The sequence below is a fragment of the Lissotriton vulgaris genome, chromosome 6 (genome assembly GCF_964263255.1).
Source record: "Lissotriton vulgaris chromosome 6, aLisVul1.2, whole genome shotgun sequence".
In the NCBI taxonomy this organism is placed as follows: domain Eukaryota; kingdom Metazoa; phylum Chordata; class Amphibia; order Caudata; family Salamandridae; genus Lissotriton; species Lissotriton vulgaris.
This window is the reverse complement of record NC_141694.1, coordinates 567,902,242-567,923,609: the sequence shown is the minus strand read 5'-3', so window position 1 is coordinate 567,923,609 and position 21,368 is coordinate 567,902,242. Positions and strand designations below refer to the sequence as shown.

At 49.9% G+C, this 21,368-nt stretch overlaps 1 pseudogene; it reads left to right on the top strand.

Annotated features, from left to right (window-relative positions):
* The first annotated feature begins 482 nt into the window (after positions 1 to 482).
* LOC147707561 (uncharacterized) lies at positions 483 to 15,662 on the top strand (annotated as a pseudogene).
* Positions 15,663 to 21,368: the final 5,706 nt, after the last annotated feature.

Sequence of the window (21,368 nt, the reverse complement as noted above, 5' to 3'; positions counted from 1 at the left end):
GTGTTTGGAGTGTTATAGTTGGTAGTATTTACTTTGAGCCAGCGGACACTGTTGCTGTGCTGTTATTCCATTACTCAGGTGAAGGCATTTTAGATTAATAAAGCTTTTCCCAACAGCAGTCCTGCCAAGTATCACGCATCAGATGTGACGCTCGTGCATTTCAGTGCGGTGTTCCGCATTTTGCAACCTGCCAGCGCGCCCCATCAGTGGCATCTGTGCACCGGCTCCCTGCTGCTCCGAGAGACGTGCTGCTTGCTAAATAGTTAAACCATCCGTTCTCAGCTCTATGGAGTGGCTGAGAGCGCTACAATGTATCAAACTCACTCGACCCAGCTGCTTGCTGTGTTGCCTGGCAACAATGCGGCAATATCCTGGCTGCGACACCGGCGCGACGCGCGGCTTACACAGTGACTCACACCCACACTGCTTCCAGTTAGGGGGGCATTCCCTCTCAGCACTGCTGTCCGTCACTGTAGCAGTCCATGGGGGCCTGGATTAATAATCCGTATATGCTGGTAGACTCGTCACATCCGGAGGAAGAGGAAGTAGGCAGAAGGGCATGGGACTCATCTGAGTCAGTGCACGAGACTCGAGTCTTTCTCACATGGTCTCCTGCTGCGCAAGAAGGCATGATCGATCACATTGAGGTGGACGGCCGGCGGCGCCGCACAAAACACTGCAGGCAGCTGAGCCAGCTCAGTCAGCTGGCCAGCGAGCGGCCGCACCGGGGGGCCGGGACGACTGTGGCCAGCAGCCTGGATGAAGAACAGGCTGCAGAGTGCACCATCGATACAGACTGGGCAGCAGTGGAGTCACAGGGTCCTCAGTCTCTGAACTCTAACAAGTAAGTGATTATGATTTAGTTGACGGTGTAAGTCACTATTCTATTCTATTCTATTCTATAGTATAGCACGTGCATGTATGCAAAATTGGTACAGGTACCAAGATAAAAGTAAGTGGCAACTAAATGTGAAAATGAAAGTAACCCTGTGGGTAATGAGGTAGCACTGACTCAGATGCAGGTGAGCCTGGTAGCAAAATCTATATTTAGCAATGAGCAACAGGCTGTCACTGTGTACAGATGGTACAAAATAAAACCTCACTCTAAAACAGCATGTTGTCTTTGAAACCGGAAGCAAGTAATGTTGTATCAAAGACTAAAGTAAGATGTCTAAGCAACATCACTTTCAATTCTCGGCATTCTTGGATATTTACATTTTGGGTTTTGAAACTGCCAGCAAGGCAGTTATTGCCTGAAAACTCAGACTGGCTAAGGCTGTCTGTGCTCACATCACATTGGCCAGTTGTTAGTCATATGACCACTCAGAAAGAGCTCAGAGCTGTTGACTTTTGTATCCGCTTTCCTCCCTTGACATGTGTTTATTAAAAAAAGGCAGAAGGGCTGTGAATGTAGGAACAGTAGTTCTGAGGAAGAAAGAAAGAAATAAGGGTACCGGTAGGCCAGCCAGAAGGTGAGACAGCACCTACGCAGAGAGGTAAGAACTGAGGAACTCTTCTGCAATATTACAGCCCATACTTCCCCTTAGTCCTACAAAGCACTGCGTCAAGTATTCACATCCACTGGCCCGTAGCACCGTGACCTATTACTAACTACATGAGTCATGATCTGAAAAAAAAAAATTTCACATTATTAAAAGCATCGATCTACAGGGCTGCTCTGTCTGATCATCCTTCCGGAGTCAGTGAGCCTGAGTCCTGGTTTAGTTTAACCTCTGCAGTCTCATGATTTATCACAGTAGCAGCTGCTCTGTCTGAGTCTCATCTAGGGCACCCCTGTCAGTAGTTGGGTATTAACATTAAGTCGGGTCAGTGCGTGACCATTAACACTCTCTGCAGTGTTCTTCACATCAGTGTTTTTTTCTGATTTGTGCAGGCCTGCCCGGCAACACACTGACGTCCCACAGACAGAGACCTGTGTTGTTGACTTCAGTGGCTCCTCTGCTCACACATCGTGTTGGGGCCTGGACGGTCTCTGAGAGACCTGCCACATGACTCAGACTCGAGGCCCAGGCCAGGGGTCCATCTTGTTGCTAAGCAATGGCCCGCCGCCTCATGATAATTTTACTAGACAAGGGGAGGAGAGGCAAACGAGCCCCAGTGACGTCACCTGCAGCCCCCACCATCACAACAACAACAGGTGGCCAGCCGGGTTGCTTTCGTTCAGCCTACGCCTCACATGATCCACATGATAGAGAGGCCCTTTGATGATGCTTGCTCCAACTGCATCTAGAAGGGAGGAGGAGAGGCCCCACCTGCCCCACCACCAGCACACACAGATGTCCAGCCCAGTTTTGCTTTTGATTCAGCCTGCCTGGCCTCTCTCACGTCCTGTTGTTACCTGCCTCATGGTGCCCCAGCCTGGCCTGCCCCCTTCATAGAATTGTTGCTGTTGTCAGGGCAGAAGAGCTTCCTCTGAACACGTGTCTCTAAGAGCACGTTCTCTGAGAGAGTTGAACGGGTGATGCTTTTGCCTGTGTGCTCCATCACAGTGCCACCAAAGTCTCTTCTGCAACACCGTACCAGCGTCCGCTCCTCTCTACTGACCAGCCTCTGAGTCTTGTCATCTTCAATTGTATTGCCACTACAGCAGCAGCTGAGAGTGCAGCCATCTGAGCCAGTAAGTGGCAGAGATTAATGTGACTACTAGTCAAGTTAGTAAATACTCTCATCAGGCAAATGCATCAGCAGCTGCCTTATTTTAATATGTTCACCTCAATTCCCTATGTGCAGCAGTTAGCATTGTGACTGAGAGACAGTGGTAAGTCTCTTTATTAAATTAACAGTAACTGTGAATTAAAGGTCCGCTACTGGAAGTGTTAGCACAGCATGTTTTGAATGCAGAAAGACAGTTTTATTAAGATCACAAGTATTGTTGCAAATTCCCAAAACTGTTTGAGGAGGGCTGGATAGCTTTAATTCTCACAAGTTACAACCCTTCTTTTGTGCTTGTATGTTATTTGTGCAACTAACTTCTGTCACAGGGTGGGTTACCTAGTTCACTCAGCAAGTTCGTTGAGGTAATGTCAAGGTAATTCAGTGTGAACATGAATGTTTCTTGCAAGATCGGTGTTTTGTTTAGTAGCAGTTTTATGCAGGCGACACAGAGATTAAATCCCTGCTGAAAACCTGAACAACATGTTTTAGCACTACTGTGTATTTTGATGTTAGCTGTGAGTTTCAGCTTTTCGCAACCAGATCATGAGACCTGTTTTGTTTACTTGTGGAACTTATGTCCTGGCTGTTCCTGGTGCTGAACTTGAGGGTGCTTTCTTTAACTGTTGGGGGATCCGAAGTCTGCGTACCCAGGAGTTTTCATGCAACAACAAAAATGACAATATAACTGGTGAATAATGCTGCAGCAATATGAGATTGGTTTGTCTAGTGTCAGTTTTCACAAAAGATTGTAAACCACATGTTTTCTCAGAGCTGTGTTTTTTGAGGTTAGCTGTGTTCTTGCTTTTCGCAACCAGCTCATGAGACCTGTTTTGTTTACTTGTGGAACTTATGTCCTGGCTGTTCCTGATGCTGAACTTGAGGGTGCTTTCTTTAGCTGTTGGGGGATCTGGAGTCTTTGTGTAACCAGAAGTTTTCATGCAACAACAAAAATGACAAGATAACTGGTGACTAATGCTGCAGCAATATGAGATTGGTTTGTCTAGTGTCAGTTTTCACAAAATATTATAAACCACAGGTTTTCTCAGAACTGTGTATTTTGAGGTTAGCTGTGTTATTGATTTTCACAACCAGATCATGAAATCTGTTTTGTTTACCTGTGTTTGAAAGTTATGTCCTTGCGCTCACCTTGAGGATGCTGCTGTGTTTAAATGATGTTGTGGCTGAATTTGTATACCCAGGAGTTTTCATGCAATAACAAATTTCACGATAACTGGTGAATAATGCTGCAGCAAAATGAGTTTTTTGTCTAGTGACAGTTTTCACAAAAGATCATGAACCACATGTTTTACCAGAACTGTGTATTTTGAGTTTAGCTGTGTTACTGCTTTTCATAACCAGATCATGAGGCCTGTTTTGTTTACTTGTGTTTGGAACTTCTGCTCCTGGCGCTCCCCTTGACGGTGCTTTGTTGAAATGAGGTTATTGTTGGGGCTGAATTTGTGTACCCAGGATTTTTCATGCAAGAACAAACGTCAAGATAACTGTTCAATAAGGGAGTCATGGAGCAACATGAGTGTTTTGTCTACTGACCATTTTCACAAAAGATCACGAACCACATGTTTTTTATCAGAACTGTGTATTTTGAGGTTAGCTGTGACTTACTGCATTTCACACTGAAAACTCCTTTCCTTATTTGTGGAATTTCTGTGCAAGGCACCTGAGCTAAAGAGGTGGAGGTCACATAGTTTCCATAAGTGTCCTGAGGCCTGCTATCCTGCAAACTTGTAAAAAGAAGCAACTATCTGGTTCATCAACTGTGTTCTAAGGCTGTGGTTAATCATGTTACAGGCTACTCTCCATTGTAACCTATACTTGCCCTCGTTAAAGTTCTGCAGAGACAACGTTTTTATGCTGAAACTTGTGTATAACGTCTTCTTTGATAAGGTACAGAAGGATTTTTCTATAAATGCCTAATTGTGAGAAGAGAGGGCCTACAGACGTACATTGTACTCTTAGGTTGACACAGATTTTTCAATAGTTTGAGTGTACCTGTTTGCCTACCCCTAAGCATGGCTGGTTTTGGTAAAGTTTAATATTGCCTGTTTCTATATGGCGAACAAAAACCACAAGTCCCAATAATGCAGTGTTTTGGCTAAATAAAACATGCAGAGTACTCCATGATTGTAAGCCTGCCATTACAGTGATGCTCAGCACTTTAATAACACAGCAATCCTGTGGTGAGATTTCTTTAAAGCACATTGTGTCTGTGCAAATTACTGTTGACACTCTCTCGCTAGCTGACTTGGTATTGTGGTGTTATTTTGTGCGTGGTCATATTAACTGGTGTTTTTCTCTCTTTGCCTTTGAGCTGTGGCACAGTGGGAGCTAAAAATTGGAGGAGCAGTAGCTGGGAACAATGCACAGGCTTAATATAGCTCCGACTTCAATCTAGTGTTTCTTCCATGATGTCTCCAAGGATCTAAATTGTACGTGATTGAATTCAAATTGGTGACAGACAATATATTGAAATGTTGGTTTGTATTGCTATAGTGCATTCTGGGTTATAATACTGCATTGAGTACAATCAGGAATCATATACGTATGGCTAAAAACTTCATTATAAATCTGAACCAGTAAATTTAATTTGTTTTTTGTGTGTGTACTTTTATAGATATTCAAAGTCCACCATCTTGGCAGTATCAGTGCTTGAGTGACCCAAGAAATCTTTGTAGGACCGACTACACTGAACAGGATCAGCCACTGCAAAGCAGAACAGTCAGTGACACACCAGCGGACTGTGAGTACTAAACTCTTAACTTGGGTCTTTGGCTGTGTATCTCAGGTATAGACACAGTATTGGCGAAAGGGCATCATTTAGTATTTCAGAAGGTCTGAACATAGTAGTGGCTGGCTGACTTGTATGAAAAAAAAGATTTTTAATTATGCCAGATAGTTGTGAACAGTCAAATGGTGTCTTTATGTCGAATAAAAACAGGGAGCTCAGGAGCATCAGAGATGCATTTGGGAGGCAGCACCTGCTGGACCGCAGCTTCACTGTGACCGCATTCTGGATAGGCAAAACCATGCTTTATCCCCGTTGGTCATACATGTAGAATCATGTTGGGCATATTTGAGTTTCTTTCCTTTCCCTGTCTGGGCAGAATAATGTCTGATATAGATGACAGTGAGCCCTGCACTTCAGCTATAACTTCCAAAAAGGGAAAGGCTGCTTTTAGCTAAAGGAAATCTAGCGAGAAGAAATCTGGGGCACGGTACTATAGAGCTAAATTTGACCTGTCCTGGATGCAAGCAGAGCAATACAAAGGTAGTCCAATAAGGTTATATATTTTAAAGTGTGTTTACAATGGCATATCTAATTCCTTGTATGTTATTTTTGCTACACCATGCTGCATGTTTTGTGTTATCCGTTTTGAGAAGACTACAAGGCCAACTGTTTTTATATGTTTGTTTTCCTTTTATTATATGAAAAGTGTATATTTTCTACTATGTGAATCAGGTATTGGGAGACAAACATTTTAGTAAAGGCTCTCACACATAGTGTGTTCCTGGGCATTTCAGTTTCTCTTTCTGCACAGTTGACTTTTCATTCATGGGTGCTACACTATGATGAACTGGACTTCTCTATTTTAGGTCAGTGGAATGGAGGTGCCGGTATGCTCAATTCATTGCTTGGTGTCCTTTCCTAAACAGTGTCTAGTCAGCCCTCAACAAATGTCATAATGCATAGCATAGACTTTTTGTGTTGTACTACAGCAGCCAGCATAATGCGTGGTCAGTAGGTGCTTGTGAGCAGCAGCCTAGCTACTGTATGCACTAGTGCTTTGATGTTTAAATTCTCAAAGGTTAAAACTTGTAGGGGACAATGATAATTTTGGAAATTCTTTTTAACTGCAGGGATCATTGTTCCTGTTAAGATCGATCCGTATTCCTTCCGCTGCTTGATTTGCGAGAAGATTGTCTCCTGTGGGCATCAAGGAGAGTTTGATCTGAAACACCATGTTAGTGGTAAAGTTCATACATCTCTTCAAGGCACAAAGATTAAAATGAAGCCCATCTCTGGCTACATGTCAATGAAGAGTTCCAGCGAAGACCTTCTTGCCAGAGAGGCGGAAATAAAATTCACAGGATTTTTGGCAGAGCATAATGTACCCTTTGCTGCTGCTGATCATTTGGGCCATCTCATAAGGACATGTTTCCCAGATCTAAAATTGCGCAGGGTTATGCTTGTGTGAGAACAAAAGCAACCTGTGTATTAAATGATGCCATTGCACCGGAGTTGTTGACTGACTTAGTGGCTGATATGACATCCTCAGCTTTTAGTCTGTATGTTGATGAAAGCAATGATCAAGGCATTGAAAAAATTAACCCCGTAACTGTACAAATTTTTTATACGAAGCAGGGTTTGGTATGCTGCAAATTTCTTGACGTGTTTAAGCAAGGAAAGTACAGCGGAAGGTATATTTACTGCAGTATCTAATGTTATGACAAAGCATTCCATTCCTTGGGAAAATTGTATTGGCTTTGGTGTAGATAGTGCCTCAATGAATGTAGGAAGGCATAACTCTGTTAAAACTAGAGTACTCTCTTTGAATTCGAATGTGTATTTCATGGCCTATCCGTGCCACATGACTCTCAATGCTGAATCCCCTGCTGCTTCTGCCTTCTGTTCTAGCTTGAAACATTTTGATATAGAGGAATTGCTTGTAGATGTCTACTTCTGGTTTGACTATTCTTCAAAATGTAAGAATGTGTATGCTGAATTCTGCCAATTTGTTGATTCTGATTACCGCTGGATGCTGACATTTATTTCTGTGAGGTGTTTAGGAATGTCTACAAGTTTGTATAGACTGATTCTTCAGTTTGCTGCTCTGCGTTCATACTTCCTTTTTAACACCAGACAATGTCAGAAATAGTAAAGTCAGGCTAAGGAGACTTGTGCACAGTTTTGAGAACCCTATGACTGAGGTCTACTGTCTATTTCTTCAGACTGTTTTACCTGCTTTTGTTAATTTCAACCTTTTGCTTCAAAGGGAAGACCCAGCGATTCACCTCCTGTATGATGCCATGATCAAATTAATTGTTGTTGAGTAGAGTGTTTCATGTAGATGTCATTCAGTCGTTCAAGGGGAGCCCAGATGCCAGTTTGCCTGATTTAACATCAGAAGAATGCCAGATTCCAGATACAGGTCTGTATGTTGGCATCATTGTGCGGGGAAAGTTGAGAAATATGCTGTTGGACAGGCCACATGACGGGCCGCTCTCCCCCGGCTCGACCAAGCCCGAGCCAGTCATACAAGCACCACACACCACCATTGCACGTCCTACGTCCCCTCAGGGACACCTGCCCTCGAGCATGATAACCTCGTGGGTCCGATCCACGGCCGACCCACGCGCCCAGCCCGGGCCGCCATCTTGGACACTCGCCACGAGGCCGCCTGGCCCCCGATCGACCTCAACCCTGGGCCTAGCCCGGCCTCAGACATTCCGGCACCACCCTCCACCCAGGAGGCGAGCGAGCTACTTGGCCAGTCAATGGGAGAAAGAGGTGTCGATGGTTCTCCCCCGGCCAGTGCCGCTCGCCCATCGCCTCCCCGGGCGCTGGCTCCACCCCCCTGCTGGGTGTCTGGACTCCCTCATCCCGGACCTCCCGACCTCCAAGTGCGAGGGTCCGGACATCAAAGCACGCCAGCCCTATAACTGGGGCAGCTCCAGAACAGGAAGGCAGTTGTATCTTGGAGTCGAGAGACGAAAGAAGAACTCATCCTGGACGGACTACTGGCGCTGCCGTAGCTCTGTCCTGTGCACCATCATCCTGCCTGTTGGCGCTGCCACAGCCGTCGTAACCTTCATCCTTCACCGTCGTCCGGATCTGCTGGCGAGGCCGCGGACCGTTGTAACTGTCATCTGCATCGGGACCTGCTTGGCTTCTCCACGGCCCGTCGACCATCCTTCATCCATATCGGGACCTGCTTGGCTTCTCCACGGCCCGCCGACCACCCTTCATCCATCTCGGGACCTGCTTGGCTCCTCCACGGCCCGATCAGCAACCACGCCGAGCTCGAGGATTGAGAGCTATTGAACTCATTGGTAACTAAGACTGTCCCGCTACCCTTTTCCTCAACCAGAGATCAGAACCGAGGGGACCCCTGAGTCCAGACCTCCTTGTATTATATCAACGTAACCTAAGAAGTGCATATAAAGTCTCGTTAACCTTCGATCTTGTGTGGTGTCCGTCTGTGGGGGGGAAGTTACTTATCTGTACAGTCGTTGGAGACGGCTCTCCCTGGAGACCTCTCCCCGTAATCTCGGCCGACCCTCCCGGTCCGTCTAACATTGGTGGCCAGCGGCGCGATCCGAATCACCGCATAACGTACAGAGAGTAGCTCACCCCACAACGAACAACAATGTCGACTAAAGAGAGCGGATCAACTGAGAAGTTCCAAATGGAAAAGCTAGAGGAATACAGCCATCGTGAACTAAAGCAGTTCTGCATCGAACTAGGTATCGCTACCACCGGACTAAGTACCAAGGACGATTTTAAGCATGCCCTAGAATCTTGGGCAGAGACCGGGGATGTCGAAGCCCCGGAGCAAAGCACCGCGAAAAAAACCAACACGGCCCCTGAAGAGCAAAGAACGGGTCTCTCGCAAGACGAGATCCAAGAAAGAGAAAAAGCCCGACTACACGAACTTGAAATGGCCCGACTCAAGATGGACATAGAACTCAAATTGGCCGAGCAAAAAATAAACTTAGAGCACCTTCGCCTCCGAGAAGAAAGAGAGGAGAAACAGAGGCAAAGGGAGCTCGAGGAAAAAAGACTAACGTACGAGCACGAGCGGAACCTAGCCGAGATCAACCTGCGCAAACAGAATAAAGAATTAGGGGTGCCCGACAGACCGTCCACCCCCGGGACCACGGACAAAAAAGTGCACATCCCCAAGGATGTGGTCCGAGAATATTTTCGAGAAGACGACATCCAGCAATGGTTTAAGGCATATGAAATCGCGATGACTGCGCACCGGATCGATAGAGCCGACTGGGGAGCCGGCCTATGGGGCAAATTCCTCAATGAGGGCCGCGATACTCTGTTACAGCTCCCAGACCACCAGATGACCTCCTACGACCATATGAAAGCGGCCCTCCTCACTCGCTATGGCCTCACGCCCGAGATGTACCGTCAGAGGTTCCGAGACTGCACACGCATTCCAGGTACAACTTGGGTGGACTATGTAACGTACTTCAGCCGAGCCTTCGAAGGCTGGATCAGAGGGAACAACGTCACGACCTACGAGCAGTTGTTCAATCTGATGGTATGGGAGCATCTGTCCAACAACTGCTTCATTGAACTACGCCAACACCTCCTCGACAGCAAGTTAACCGATCCCCGGCAGCTCGCAGCCGAAGCTGACCGGTGGGAGATCACCCGAGTGGGCCGGAATGGGTCCTACGAGCAGAACAGGAACAACAATGGTCACCACCGATCCAGAGGAGGAGGAGGGGGCCAAGGACGAGGAAGAGACAACACTCCGGCCGCCCCCACTACCAGCACCACCCCCCCGGCCAACCGGGGCAGCACCCCGGCGCGACCGGGATACAGAGCCAATGTTACATGTCACCGATGCCAACGAGTAGGCCACTATGCAAATGACCCAAGCTGCCCGCAGTATCCGAGCCCAAGACCCCGCCAGGTGGCCGCCGCGGCACTAGGGGAAGAACAGATCTCCGAGGAACCAGAAACAGACGAGCAAGAGTATCAAGGGTGGGAGCCAGCCGCCATGACTCTCGCGTGCTTAGGGGGAAGAGACATGGTCCCGCGGGTCCCCCTACCCGCTAACACCCAGAAGTACAGCCAATGGGTGAGCATCAATGGACAACGGGCCGAAGCCCTTCGAGACACCGGGGCCAGTGTGACAGCCGTCCGCTGTCATCTGGTGACCCCAGAACAATATCTACCGAACATTCTCTGCCCTGTACGATCAGCCGACAACTCGGAGAGTCTGTGTCGGATGGCCTGCGTCCCCTTTGAGTGGGGAGGGGTCTCCGGCATGTTGAAAGTAACGGTCCGAGACGACGCCCCCGTGGACTGCCTCCTCGGAAATGACCTGGAAAGCTCCCCGTGGGCAGCCGTGGAGCGAAAAGAACACTTGGGGATGTTGGGCGTCCCAGACTGGGCGTGCGTCACCACCCGGTCTATGGCCGCCCGTGCCAACCATCACCCGGAAGAACCAGAATGGCCGGCGCCTCCGCCTCCGGTCGCCCCCGCCGAGACCCCCGACCAGGGCATCCCCCTCGAACCTGCTCAACCTTCCGACCTTGCTAATCTCGACCAGTGGGCTCAAGAAGGGGGGCCCACACAAGAACAATTTCGTCAGGAGCAGAAGACCTGTCCCTCCCTTGAGGGACTCCGACAACAAGCGCTCGCCCAAAGCGCAGGGGATACCTCCGGAACTCATTGGGTCTACTGGGACAATGACCTACTGTACAGCGAGCAACGAATCGCCGAGCTGGGGGCCAACCGAGTACTAGTGGTGCCACTCCGCTTTAGAGACTTCCTGCTAAATCTGGCCCACGATGTCCCCCTGGCAGGGCACCTGGGACAAGATAAAACCTACAGCCGCCTAGTGACCCACTTCTTCTGGCCAAAAATGAGAAACGATGTGCACCAGCATTGCCGATCTTGCCCCACGTGCCAAGCCAGTGGGAAGAGCGGCCGCAAATTAAAGGCCCCCCTGCAACCCTTTCCCGTAGTCACGACCCCATTTGAGAGGGTCGGAATAGACATTGTGGGACCCCTAGACCCACGTACAAGACAAGGCCATCGCTTCATCCTAGTACTAGTGGACCACGCCACCCGCTACCCTGAGGCTATTCCTCTCCGGACCGTCACAGCCCCAGTGGTCGGCAGGGCCCTGATAGGGATCTTCTCCCGTGTGGGGTTCCCCCGAGAAGTCGTCAGTGACAGAGGCACGAACTTTATTTCCAAATACATGAAGTCCCTCTGGCAACAGTGTGGGGTCACCTACCGCTTCACGACCCCCTATCACCCCCAAGGAAACGGACTTGTTGAGCGGTTCAATCGCACTCTAAAAGGGATGATCGGGGGATTGGAAGAACCCCTCCGTCGCCAGTGGGACGTGCTGCTGCCGTGCCTCCTCTTCGCCTACCGGGAGGTCCCACAGAAGTCCCTAGGCTTCAGCCCATTCGAGCTGCTCTATGGGCACCCAGTACGGGGGCCACTCAGCCTGATCAAAGAAGGCTGGGAGTTGCCTCCGGCCAAGAGTCCTCCAGATGTCTTCCGGTACCTCCTCACCCTCCGCAACCAGTCCCAGCGGTTCAGAGACCTAGCGAAAGCCAACCTAGAGGCCAGTCAAGAGGACATGAAGAGATGGTATGACCAGAACGCCTCATCTATTGAATTCGAGCCGGGGCAACAGGTCTGGGTAATGTCCCCCACAGAACCGTGCGCTCTCCAAGACAAATGGACGGGACCCTTCAAAGTAATCGAGCGCAAGGGACCCGCCACCTATCTGATCGATATGGAGTCCGCCCGGAATCCGCTCCGAGTCCTCCACACCAACAGACTGAAACCCCACTTTGCACGAACAGAACTCAGCCTCTTGATGGCCACAGACAACGGGGTTGAGGACGACTCCGAGCCTCTCCCTGACCTCTTGCGGACCCAGGAGCAAGACGGCTCCGTGGATGGGGTCCGACTCTCGGAGACCCTCTCCCAGGAACAACGCCAAGAGTGCCAAGCCCTCCTATCACGGTTTGCCAGCCTGTTCTCCCTCACCCCAGGTGTCACTTCCTGGTGTGTGCACGATGTGGACACCGGAGACAGCCCTCCTATCCGCCACCGGGCCTACCGCGTACCTGATCGGGTACGGGCCTGCATCCAGGCGGAAGTAACTAAGATGCTCACGCTCGGGGTCATCGAGCCCTCCGACAGTCCATGGGCCAGCCCGGTCGTACTGGTCCCCAAAGCAGCCGCCCCCGGAACCACACCCGAACTCCGGTTCTGTGTCGACTACCGGGGCCTGAATGAAGTCACCAGAACGGACGCACACCCCATCCCCCGGGCAGATGAACTGGTCGACCGAATGGGCGCTGCCCGCTACCTCAGCATCTTCGATCTAACGGCAGGATATTGGCAGATCGGCCTCACACCCCGAGCACAAGAACGTTCTGCCTTCTCCACCCCCGATGGCCACTATCACTTCACGGTCATGCCCTTCGGCATGAAAAATGCCCCAGCGACGTTCCAACGGCTCGTCAATCAGGTCCTGGCGGGGCTCGAAGAGTTCAGCGCCGCCTACCTGGACGACATCGCTGTGTACAGCCACCACTGGACCGAGCACCTCCACCACCTCCAAGCAGTGTTGCAAGCCCTTCAGCGAGCTGGCCTCACGATCAAGGCCAGCAAATGTCAAATTGGACAAGGGTCAGTGACCTACCTCGGACACCAAGTGGGAAGCGGTCTAGTGGCCCCTCTTCAACTGAAAATTGCCGCCATCCAGAACTGGCAACCCCCTAACACTCAAACTGAGGTGCGAGCCTTCCTGGGCCTCACGGGCTACTACCGAAGGTTCGTGAAAGACTATGGTACCATCGTGGGGCCTCTCACCGAACTCACGTCGAAAAATCAGCCCAAGCAGGTGAACTGGACCCCAGAGTGTCAAGCGGCCTTCGAACAGCTAAAGGCCGCCATGTGTTCCGCTCCTGTACTCCAGGCCCCAGACTACAGCCGGGAGTTCGTCGTCCAGACGGATGCCTCCGACCAGGGCATTGGGGCGGTCCTGTCCCAGGTGAACACCGAAGGCCTTGATCAACCGGTGGCCTTCATCAGCCGGAGGCTCCTACCACGGGAGCAACGCTGGAGCACCATAGAGAGGGAAGCCTTCGCTGTGGTATGGGCCCTCAAGAAGCTCCGACCCTACCTTTTTGGCACCCACTTCCGGGTGCAGACTGACCACCGACCCCTGCAGTGGTTGATGCATATGCGGGGGGAAAACCCAAAACTGCTACGCTGGTCCATCTCCTTGCAAGGTATGGACTTTACCGTTGAACACCGGCCTGGGTCTGACCACGCCAACGCGGATGGCCTGTCCCGGTTTTTCCGCCTCGACGAAGAGAGTCCCCAAGAGGATGGGTAACTCTCCCCGCCTTCAGCTGGGGGGGACGCATGTTGGACAGGCCACATGACGGGCCGCTCTCCCCCGGCTCGACCAAGCCCGAGCCAGTCATACAAGCACCACACACCACCATTGCACGTCCTACGTCCCCTCAGGGACACCTGCCCTCGAGCATGATAACCTCGTGGGTCCGATCCACGGCCGACCCACGCGCCCAGCCCGGGCCGCCATCTTGGACACTCGCCACGAGGCCGCCTGGCCCCCGATCGACCTCAACCCTGGGCCTAGCCCGGCCTCAGACATTCCGGCACCACCCTCCACCCAGGAGGCGAGCGAGCTACTTGGCCAGTCAATGGGAGAAAGAGGTGTCGATGGTTCTCCCCCGGCCAGTGCCGCTCGCCCATCGCCTCCCCGGGCGCTGGCTCCACCCCCCTGCTGGGTGTCTGGACTCCCTCATCCCGGACCTCCCGACCTCCAAGTGCGAGGGTCCGGACATCAAAGCACGCCAGCCCTATAACTGGGGCAGCTCCAGAACAGGAAGGCAGTTGTATCTTGGAGTCGAGAGACGAAAGAAGAACTCATCCTGGACGGACTACTGGCGCTGCCGTAGCTCTGTCCTGTGCACCATCATCCTGCCTGTTGGCGCTGCCACAGCCGTCGTAACCTTCATCCTTCACCGTCGTCCGGATCTGCTGGCGAGGCCGCGGACCGTTGTAACTGTCATCTGCATCGGGACCTGCTTGGCTTCTCCACGGCCCGTCGACCATCCTTCATCCATATCGGGACCTGCTTGGCTTCTCCACGGCCCGCCGACCACCCTTCATCCATCTCGGGACCTGCTTGGCTCCTCCACGGCCCGATCAGCAACCACGCCGAGCTCGAGGATTGAGAGCTATTGAACTCATTGGTAACTAAGACTGTCCCGCTACCCTTTTCCTCAACCAGAGATCAGAACCGAGGGGACCCCTGAGTCCAGACCTCCTTGTATTATATCAACGTAACCTAAGAAGTGCATATAAAGTCTCGTTAACCTTCGATCTTGTGTGGTGTCCGTCTGTGGGGGGGAAGTTACTTATCTGTACAGTCGTTGGAGACGGCTCTCCCTGGAGACCTCTCCCCGTAATCTCGGCCGACCCTCCCGGTCCGTCTAACATATGCTATAAAGTGGGGACATTGAGCCAGGAACCCAGAAAGCTTTCTGTGAAGCAGTACGCAGCTTTCACCAGAAAGGTGTAAAGTATGCTTTAAAAGTCCTTCCAGTTAATGAGAAGGTGCTTAAGCATGCACGGGTCTTTAACTTTTTTGAGAAACACAAACACGGTTTTGATAATGTGCTGTTATTAGTAGAACGGTTTTCAACCTGCCTCAAGTTTGCAGAGCAGGACCTAGTTTGTTTAGAGCAAGAATTTGCAAAATACCAGGTCACTGACTTTCAGGACCTATCAACAAATGCAAGAGAAAGGGCTGCTATTAAAGTAAACTGTGATACTGGTGATGTTGTAGCTTACAGGATGGATATCATTTGTCATTCCCTTGTCACAGAATTTACTATTGTTGACACTCAGAGAAGCAAGTATTCCCTTCTATCTAAAGTAGCCCAACTTCTCTTTATGTTGCCCCACAGCAATCCTGATGAAGAAAGGGTGTTCTCAAGGGTAACCAAGAATAAAACCAAATTCTGCCCCAGTTTATCACTTGATAGAACATTGACTTCTATAATAATGTTTCAAATGAACAGGCCTCAAGGTGAAACATGTTACAAATATTCTCCATCTGAAAACGTGAAAAAGAAGGCAAAAACGAGCACATGGGAGTACAACAAGTTGCATGAAAGCTCATGATAAAATATCAACCTGTGTGTTATATTGGTTTTAGATATAAGTGCCCATAACCCTGGTGATACAGGTTAGTGTGAGTAACGGGTACTGTCAGCCTCTGAAACTTGACACTGTGAATTATCTGACTGGACTGTTTGTGCTGGTCTAAGTGTTTTCTCTTATTTAGGTTTGTCAAGTTGGGCAGGTGTTGTGCTTGATGCTTGGTCTAGATATTATGTACATATGGACTTTTAAGAATATTATTTATTTCATGCAAATGCAATCTGTTGCATCCAGTAAGTATTTTTGTATTTAACTGTGCATGTGTCAGCATATGTACACAGAACTTTAATAAAGTACTGCTGCTGAAAAACATGTGTAATATCATGATTATGCATTCATTTACAGTACAGTCCGGTTACAGGAGGGAGCAATAGTGTTAGTGTCCTTCCATTTCTGGTGCTCTGCAGCAGTTTCAAGAAGTTCATGGGGTTTCTTTTTGCTCAAATGGCTGTTTAGAAGTGTCCCTTGTCTTCATTGCATGAATTTTGCTTGCGAGAAAGTGTCACTCAAAATCATTGAAATGTCACTCACACACTAGGCACTTCAGTGAGAAGGAAAAGATTTGCATTTGGACCTCAGCAGCCTCAAATAAAGTCACCCCAACTTTAGCACAAACCAAATACTGGCTCCTCCATAAAGTGTACTGGACCCCAGCTCGCCTGGCGGCTGTCTGGATCCGTGATAGTGACCTATGCTGGAATTGCCATAAACAAAAAGGAGACCTAGCACACCTTATCTTTTACTGCCCCAAGGTCAACACATCCTGGAGTGAAATAAGAGAATTGATAAATAGCATAATGGGGTACTCACTTCAACCAGACTTTCTAGGGGTAGTCTCCGCATTCATGATTCCAGAAATTCAGTCCAAAAACAATAGCGATCTGATCGATCTTCTGCTCATAGCGGCTGTTAAAACTATCCTAGCTACCTGGAAAGACACAGGGAAGGCATCCTTCAAAAGTTGGTTCAATTGGATCACCTTCCTAAGGGGGGCGGACAACATAACATCAAAACACTCACCCAACCCCCACCCAAAAGGACGAGATGTGGCACTCCTTGGACAACTACCTGGGCTCGCACAAACCTCCATAAACTGGGCACAAGGCGCGGTACCCTCACACCCAGCCTCCTCACACCGCAAACTCTGGAAGTATGGCAGTTAACTACCGCGCTACCCATCCTGTCCTCTATTCGTTCTCTCTTTTCCCACTTTCGTTTCCTCCCTTCGAGGGTAATATATAAGACCACCAATGGAACCATACGCCAAGTTCGTGATTGCCTTTCTAATGTACACGCTACCAATCATGTCAACAATCTGCCTACTGTAACCCCATCGGCGTATAACGAAACCAGTATTGCCTTCACTATATCTGTACTGTATATAAAAAATTATTCTAATAAAATCTTTTGAAATCAAAATGTCACTCATAATTTCACTCAAATTTTTAAAATGTCACACATGGCAATCTGAAACCTTGGCAGCTATGCAACCTTGATATTGGTAGTCCCATCTTAAGCATTGGGGTGGTCAGTGTTCTAGCACAATTTTAATTGTTAAATATCCTTGTGTCAAAATATTATACCCAGTATGTTGGCAACCACAATGTCATTACGGTAAGTATAGATAGTTAAGTATAAATTTTATTTACATACTTTTCTCCACATCTATTTATCTCAATATATTTCAAACTATAATTCTGAAATGCATGCCCCCTATTATGGTTGTGTCTGATTGGATTAAGACTGCATTAGTAGCTCTGGATCATTTTCGTTGATCAGGAGTAGCTTTTATTATAGGAAATGTTGGAGAGCCATGTTCCAGGGAATGCATATTTGCATCTGCTGATCCATTGAAAGCATCAAATATTTCTTCATGGTAGACAGACCACCATACCAGTTCAAGTCACTTCCATTTGGCCTCAAGCCAACACCCAGGGAAAATATGATGTGCCCTGCTCTCATGAACACATACGTACAAAGACCTTTATAATTCACAGCTCAGTGACTGCGTTTGCGCTATAAACAGATGGTTGATGAATAACCTTTCAAGGCTTAATACCATTAAGACCGAGATTGCCATGAGGACAATGGCAAAACTATCAGCCTCCTGCCATATGGCATAAGGAACTTGAAGCTCCTCTAACAACATCAAGAGAAGTTAGAAATGTAAGAGTTACAATGGAGTCAGACCTATCCCTGATACCGCATGCTAACGTCTAGCTGAGTACCTTCTACGCAATGAAACCACTATGTCACATCTTCCCATACCTGCAAGTCATCCTCACACTAGCAATCTCCAAGCCTGACTATGCCCAGGGCCTATACTTTGGTGCACTCAGACTCATTATAGGCAGAATACAACACTCCCAAAATGCTGCCAAAAGGCTTCTTCACCGTCGTCACCAAAGAGAACAAATGACTTTTGTCCTGCAGTCGCACCTCTGGATATTTATAGCTAGAAGGGCAATGTTCAAGGCACTCTTTATTGTCCATGGAGCCTCCCAAGGAAAAGGACTGCTATACCTCCAATGGAAGATGCAGGAGTGATGACGGTGACCTCAGGCAATAAAAATTAAACAGTACACTGCACTCAAGGCTTGGACCACTTGTCATCACACCACCTTACCATAAGCAATCTGTAAGAGACACTGCATTTTCAGTACAAACTGAGAAGCTCTGGAACTCACTACCACCAGCTTTAGAAGCACCATGAGCATACACACTTCGAAGACAGTTGAAAACATGGCTATTTGCTAGATACCTGTACCAGCCACATCTGGTCAAGAGAGCCCAGATAACAGTTGCACCCTCAAGCACAATTCTTAGCTTACAACCCACAAAGTGTAAACAAATCAGCCAGCAATCTGTTTTTGATATGCAGGCAAGCTACGAAGGGCTAATCTATGGTTCACCGTGGCATTGCAGTTATGTACTACCATATATAACAGTTATGGCCCACAAAAATGAATTCCAAAACTATAATACACAGTGACTAGCAACAAGTTGTAACTCATATCTCTTAAATCCAAATAAGAGATATCTGTTATCAGGGTGTGTAGGAGGCTGGCCTTGCATATGATGCACATTTATTTAAGAGAAGCACCGTGCACTAATCCAGACAACCCTTATGGTGATTTAGGAGGTCTTAAGCAACCTTAGAAAGCTCTTGATACTTCGCGGAGAACGAAGGGACGGCGACCTCTAGGGCGACGGAATGGGACGCCTTTAAGGTAGTGGTGAGGGGTATCTGTATCAAGGAGTATGTAGGCGTGAGGAAGGTGTTGCTGGGCGATTTGGCTAAGGCGGATGCCAAGCTGAGGGAAGCGGAGAGGGAGAGGCCCGGACACCCGGAACTCCAGGAGACATTAGGCTCGGCTAGGGAGGCGGTAGCCACTGAAGTAGAGAGGCTCCGAGCCTTTGACTACAAGCGATATGTGCTGCGTTCCCATGTGGACGGTGACAAGGCGGGCACCCTCCTGGCATGGCTTTCGAACCCCACTAGACGGTGCGCTCCCATACTCCAACTGAGGGATGCATCGGGCGTGGTGCAACACACTCAGCTGGGCATAGTCGACGGCCTCCAGAAATACTACGAGGGTCTGTACAGGAGTGCCCCGGGAGACCGGACGGGGCTGGCGGAACCCTTCTTGGCTGGTCTACCCCTCCAACGGCTGGAGGCAGAGCAGGCGAAGGACCTGGGATTGGACATTGACCTGGGGGAGATCAGGGCGGCAGTACGGCGCATGGCACGAAACAAATCGCCGGGAATAGACGGGCTCCCCATAGAGTTCTATGGTAAATATTTGGATGTTCTGGCGCCGCGACTCCTAACCGTTTACAAAGAGGCCAAGGCGGCGGGCCGACTACCGCAATCAATGCGGGAGGCATTAGTGGTTCCGCTACTGAAGCCCGGTAGGTAGAGTAGTGATCCCGCGTCCTACCGACCACTCTCTATGCTCACCGCAGATTATAAGATCCTGAGCTCCATTCTAGCGGCGAGGCTCCTTCCTCACATGACGGGGCTTGTGCACGAAGACCAGAACGGTTTTATACCGACACGCAACACCACAATGAACATCAGAAGGCTTGTCCGCCTCATGGACGGGCTGGACGACGGGGCTGGGACGGAACTAGTCCTCTCGGTCGACATTGAAAAGGCTTTCGACAGTCTAGAGTGGGACTACCTCTATGCGGTAATGGACCGGTTTGGGCTGGGTGCTGGCTATATTCATTGGACGAAGGTACTCTATGCGGAGGCGATAGCAAGGGTGAGGGTGGGATCGACGGTGTCCCTCCGCTACCCGGTAGAACGAGGCACTCGACAGGGCTGCTCCCTATCGCCGCTTCTATTTGCATTGGCTATAGAACCGCTGGCGGCTGAGGCCCGGACAGGGCGGCACTTCCATGGAGTGCGGGCCCGGGACGGGCAACATTTCATCTCGCTATATGCCGATGATTTACTGCTCTTCCTCCACAATGGGGTTGAGGACTTGCAAGGAGCGGAAGCACTGCTAGAGAGCTTCGGAGAGATATCGGGCTTGAGGGTTAACTGGCCCAAGACGAGTTTGTTCCCACTCCTGGAGGGCGCCGCCCAGCCACAACACCAGTCGGAAGCGGCCTGGGAACCTACCTGTATTAAGTACCTGGGGGTTCATATCTACCATAAGACGGATGACTTGCTTGAGGGCAACCTGGGGCGATGTGTGCGGGGACTGAAGGGCTGCATGGCCTTCTGGGCCACGTTGCCGCTCTCGGTGGCAGGCCGGATCTCCCTGCTGAAGATGGTTGCCCTGCCGAGATTGCTGTATTACTTCCGGACGCTTCCAATCTGGCTGCCTGGCTCCTTCTTCAGGCTGCTTAAATCGCTGATTACGTCGTTCATATGGGGAGCGGGACGGTGCAGAGTGGCGCTGGCCACGCTTTCTCGCCCGAAAGATGAGGGGGGTCTGGCGGTGCCGGACTTTGAACTTTATTATCTAGCGGCCCAACTGCAGGTTTTCACGCAAGAGGTGGCGAGAGTATTTCGGGGCCCGGAGAACGACCGCTTGCGGGGGACGCCCAGACACGTCCTGGCGTATATTACCCTTCAACAGCGGCTGGACGGTCGGGATTTGTCGCTGGAACAACGCACGTACCGCCAATGCTGGAACCGGGCACAGAGGAGGGCGGGAATCCGGCGCCCGTATGCGCCAGATATTCCCCTGGGCATGCTAACAGCCTTGCCCCATGGCGGCGACTGGTCACATCTGCAAGAATGGGAAGAAGCGGGAGTACAGGTAGTAGGGGACCTCTATGAAAATGGAGTGCTGCTCCCGTTCCAGGAGTTAATGGAGCGCTTCGATATCCCGAGAGGGGGATTTTTGCTTCATGCGGCAGTATCCAGAGCAGTACAGGCCCACTGGGGTACGGGACTTGAGGAACCTGAGACGGCGGCGGCGTGCCAATACGCTATGATGGCGGCGGGCACGGTCAAGGCGGTAACGTGCCTTTACAACCGGATGATTAGAGAGAATATCCCTCCTCTTCTATCCCTGAAAGCAAGTGGGAGGTGGACCTGGGTAAGGATATACCTGACACAACGTGGGCACAGCTTATCCGTAGGGCTCGCAATAGCACGAGAAACGCTAGGTTTCAACTAATCCACTATTATGTACTGCACAGGGCGTACATGACCCCAGGAAGGATCAGGCGGTATTTT